The following is a 5,109-nucleotide window of genomic DNA, read 5'->3' as shown; positions in this document are numbered from 1 at the left end:
GAGGCAGGGCTGGGAGTTAGTGGGCCCTTCCTTTTTTTTTTTTTGAGACAGAGTCTTACTCTGTCATCCAGGATGAAGTACAGTGGGACGATCTTGGCTCACTGTAACCTCTGCCTCCCAGGTTCAAGCGATTGTCCTGACTCAGCGTCCCAGGTAGTTGGATGGGATGCTGGGGGGATGTTTCTTAGCTGGGCACTTGGTGCTGGGCCACTGGGTTCAGGGTCCATCTTTCTGCACCGGTCTGGTCCGCCACATTGATTAGACTATTCTCCCTCAGGGTACAAGGCTCTCGGAATGTCTGACCCTTTTACTGCAGAAAATGTTTTTGTCCCATGAGCCCTGCCCTGAGAGTCAAATCTTCTGCTCATGTGTAGTCAGACATATGTCCCTGCACAGAGGTGCTTGGAATATCCTGGAGATAACAGTTTAACCCTGGGGGGGGTTTTCCATTTTGGTGCCTGAAATTGGCACTAGAAATTTGAGAACAGTAGGGCCCTTCAATTAGAGCTCCTCAGTTCCCTGATAATTTACAGAGCCAGTCATTTCTCTGTGTTGAGAGCATGCTGAATGATGCTTGTGTCTCCTTGGAGGAATGGCTCATTTCCTCTGGTTCCTGAATTTCCCCAAGGGAGTCTCACAAATTTCATCTGGGGATTAGCTGTGTTGGTCAAGGCCCAGGTTGGAATCTGATGGGGCCTATCAGTTTTCTAGGGCTTCTGTAACACATTACCACAAACCTCACAGTCCTGGAGGCTGGAAGTCTGAAATCTGTGTTGGAAACAGTGAGTTCCACTTCAAAGCTTCTGCTTTTCCTCTATTTTCAAAGGCTAACCTTCTTGCCTCCTTGCCCCTAGTTACGGTAAACAACCTTTCAGCCATTCCCAATCTGCAACCCACATCCATTCCCAATCTGTAAACTACACCTGTTCCCAATCTGTAACTCACATCTGTTCCTTATTTGGCACCCTTAGTTCTGAAACTGCTCTTCCCGCCACTGTAGCCCCCACCCCTGCTCCATTTGAAGTAGCCAGTCGAGATCAGCTTAGATTGTGCGGTCTGACCCTAGCCAATGGAGAGTGGACACAGTAGCAGGGACTGACTACATAAGGGATAAAACCCCCTTCTTTCCTTTGTTTGGTGTACTCTTGCAGTGATCAGAAGAACGAGCAGCACCCTTCTGCAGAAGTAAACTTGCCTTGCTGAGAAATCGTTTATTTGAGTGCTTGTTTTGTTTGTGACTCTGGGCTCTTATTTCCAACATCCAGATGTCAGCAGGGCCCTGCTCCCTCTGGAAGCTGTAGGAAGATCACTTCCTGGCCCCTTCCTAGTGCCTGGTGTCTTTCCAGCAGGCTTTGGTCTTCCTGCTTGCAGCTGCATCAATCACTCCTGTCTCTTCATCACTCCTATGATCTCTGCATCACTTCTATCTCTGCCTCCATCATCATGGGGCACACTCCCTGGGTGTCTTTGTCTCTACATGGCCACCTTCTTACAGGGATGCACCTTACTCCAGTTAATCCCCCATGTTAACTAGTTAAATCTGCAAAGTCCCTATTTCCAGATAAGGTCACATTCTAGGGTACTGGGGGTTAGAAAATCATATTTTTTTTAATAGGAGAGACAGAATTCAACCTATAATATGAGGTGATTAGGGAGCATTTAATGAAGGGGCATCACAGAGGTGTGATCAGGATTAAAGGATTCCAACAAAGGGCAAAGAAGTACCTGGGGCCAGCAGCAGCCAGGAGCCATGAATGCCCCTAGGCCCCAAGGGGCAAAGGGCAGGAGTGGCTCCTGAGGGTAACCAGTGGGGACACCTGCTTGATGGAGCTGTGACCTGCAGTGGCAGGTTGCAATCAAGCCACTGCAGCCTGGCAGGAGACAGCTGGGATACTAAACACTGCAGCTTCAGTCTCTCCCTGCCAGCCAGTCCCAATGGCTGAGCCTAGTCAGTAGTCAACAGACAAGGGCACCTATTGCAGCAGGCCACAAGTGCCAGCACTGAGATGGAGTGCTCACAGCATCTGGAGGGGCAGAGACTGTCCCAGGCACTGGCTGTGGCTGTGCCCAGCTCTGTGTCTTTATCTGTGTGGTCTTCTTGCAGGCACACCTAGGGTGGCCCCTGAGGCTCCAAAAAGTGTGCTCTCTGTAAAGATTCTGATCTCAGGCACCTGTAATCCCAGCTACTTGGGAGGCTGAGGCAGGACAATTGCTTGAACCCAGGAGGTGGAGGTTGCAGTGAGCCGAGATCATGCCACTGCACTACAGCCTGGGCAATAAGAGTGAAACGCTGTCTCAAAAAAACAAAATAAAAACAAAAGATTCTGGTGGTCTCCCCAAAGAAGAGCTCTGATGTTAACAGTGGTTGCCAGGGTATCTGATTGCTTTGTCTCTCTGCTTCTTTAGGCTTTTCTTCATTTTCCAATTTTAAAAATTTTGTAGACATGGGTGGTTGGGAGTGGGAGTAGAAAACCACCTCTATCTCTCTCTACGTGGAGCGTAAGGACTGTTTCAAGCCTTGCAGTGTCTTGGGGCAGTCCCTTTAAGGTCCAGGGCAATTACTGGGGCCTGGAATCCACTCCTTCTGGGTCCCAGGAGCTAACTGCCCTTGTTCTGCCCAGAGCAGCTGTATCTCATAGAACACAATCACCTTCAGTTTTCTCATCTGTGAAATAGATTTGTGAGTCCTTCCAATAAATTAAGGCTGATGTGAAGACCTAACGAAATCTTGCAAGGGGAAGCCCGTTGGAGATTGTGAATGTAATTAAGCGGGTTACTACCGCTGAGCTGCAGGGTTTCATGGAGAGATGAGCTATAAAATTGGTTTGGAGACACAGTGCCCCCTGCTGGCTATTTTTCATATTGTATGGCTTTTTTTCCCCTCACTATGTTCCAAGATAAGGATTGAGGGTTTTCATTCAGAAGCTAGTGAGACACCCCATCTTGAGAGAGCATCAGAGCCTGAGTGGGCACAGGGAAATCTGAATGCACTAGGGAGCATTTAGTCAGAGGGAGGCCAAAACCCATGGACAGGAAATTTACCTGCAGGGCGCTTAGGGTGCCAACCAGGTAGACTGTCTAGGTCCACCCGCGAGTCTCTGACCCTTGCTCCGGGGCATGCTCCGCCAGTTGGCAGGGGATCAGTGGAGCGGAGCCACTTAAACCGGAGAGTCCTTCGTGGTCTCTTCCTCCAAGTGGCTTCTTTAGGGGAATCCCAGGTGTCTGCTGTTACCCCGTCTCAGAATCCTCACTCTCCAAGAATGTGCCAGTGTGGATGATTCCGGACACAGTCCCTTCCTGTCCCCCATCCCCTTGGGGGGTTCTTGTCCTGGAACTCATCTGCAAGCAGGCAGAGCCCTAAAGGGAACATGCTGGATCTGGGTCGTGGCCACGTGTCTCTGCTGACAGCCCACCCTTGGTGCGTCCCAAGATTGGCTGCTGCGACTCTGGCTCCAGCCGCTCCTGTTCCAAATCTGCCAGCCCTACTCTCTGCTCACCAATCGAGTTTCAGCCCTCTCCTCTCAGGTTTGTGGTCCCTACCCACCCTCTGTTGGCTCCGGCCTGAGCACCCCAATATGTTCCACCCTCCACCCCCAACGACAACCTCGCAAAAGACAGTTCCCTTCCAGGCTCCAGGCCTGCCTTGCCTGCCTGCTTCGGTGGGTCCCTAAGTTCTGATCCGACATCCTGCCTCCACGATGGCTGGATGGGACCACCAGCCTGGTCCTGGGGTAGGCTGAGCTCCAAGTGATCAGTGATCCTGGGCATTTTGCTTTTTAAATTAAGATTTATATATGTGCATATATGTACCCTCTGTATGTTCATTTTGTAAATGATTTAGGTTCAGGGAAGAGAATTTTGCCCTTTCATTTATAAATACTAGAAAAGCTTGAGTTGTTACAATATTAGTGCAAAAAGTACCCTACACTTTCCAAGTGCCCAAGATTCATTTACTGTTTTTGTTTGTTTGTTTGTTGTTTTTTTTTTTTTTTTGAGATGGAGTCTTGCTTGGTTGCCCAGGCTGCAGTGCAGTGGTGGTGGCGGCATGATCTCGGCTCACTGCAACCTCCATCTCCCAGGTTCAAGAGATACTCCTGCCTCAGCCTCCCGAGTAACTGGGATTACAGGCATGCATCCCCACACCCAGCTAATTTTTGTATTTTTAGTAGAGACAGGGTTTCGCCATGTTGGCCAGGCTGGTCTCGAACTCCTGACCTCAGATGATCCACCCACCTCAGACTCCCAAAGTGCTGGGATTACAGGTGTGAGTCATCCCACCCTGCCTCATTTACTGTTTTGTATAAGAAAAAGGAGACTACACCAAGTGCCCACGTGAAAGGAGAGAATAGCGTTTTAAATGCTTTTTGCTTTGAGAATGGAAGGAAAGGCTGGAATGGGGTGGATACCTGGGCAGAAGTTCTCAGCATTTGTTAGAAGCGATGTGGAAGCTAAAAATCCAGCTTGGCTGTGTGGGTGGGGATGGTGGGGTTGGTGGTGCAGGGGAGAGCTGGGGTGGGGTTGGGAGAGGTCTGAGGCCAATGAAATCAGCTTGGAAGAGGGGCTGATTCTCACACACCCCCAACTCTGGAGCTATTAGCCACCTACGGGTATTAAAGTTTAAATTAATTATAATTAAATAGCATTAAAAATTCAGTGTCTCAGACACACGGGGCCACTTTTCAAGTGCCCAGCAGCCACATGTAGCCAGCGCTGCCATGTTGGACGATGCAGATTATAGAATATTTCCATCCTTGCAGCACTGTCCTGAAGGGTCGAGTCCTGCGCTGGTGGGGAGAGGTGACGTGGGCAGGTCACCCTTGTATACAGTGGAGGCGGTTTTCAGCGTGAGCTCCTGAGCACATACATACAGTGTGGGTGTGGGGATGCGGGGTTGGAGCCGTTGCAGCTCCTGTTTCCTGCTGAGTTGTCGCCGTACAGAGCAGGGAAGCTTCCGGAAATGTGTCCTGGGAATGCGGAGTGGGAGAACCCCAGGCCCCGAAGCTTCTGGGCTGACTCCGGGCCGTCCTCACTGTCTCGGGGAGATCTCGGACAGGGGAGGGGTGTGGGTGCGTGGGCCCCCAGCGTCGAGCACAGGACGGAAGGGCCAGC

This window comes from Aotus nancymaae, unplaced genomic scaffold (genome assembly GCF_030222135.1).
Source record: "Aotus nancymaae isolate 86718 unplaced genomic scaffold, 86718_ANA_hifiasm-v0.15.2.pri h1tg000018l, whole genome shotgun sequence".
In the NCBI taxonomy this organism is placed as follows: domain Eukaryota; kingdom Metazoa; phylum Chordata; class Mammalia; order Primates; family Aotidae; genus Aotus; species Aotus nancymaae.
This window is presented reverse-complemented; position numbering follows the sequence as displayed.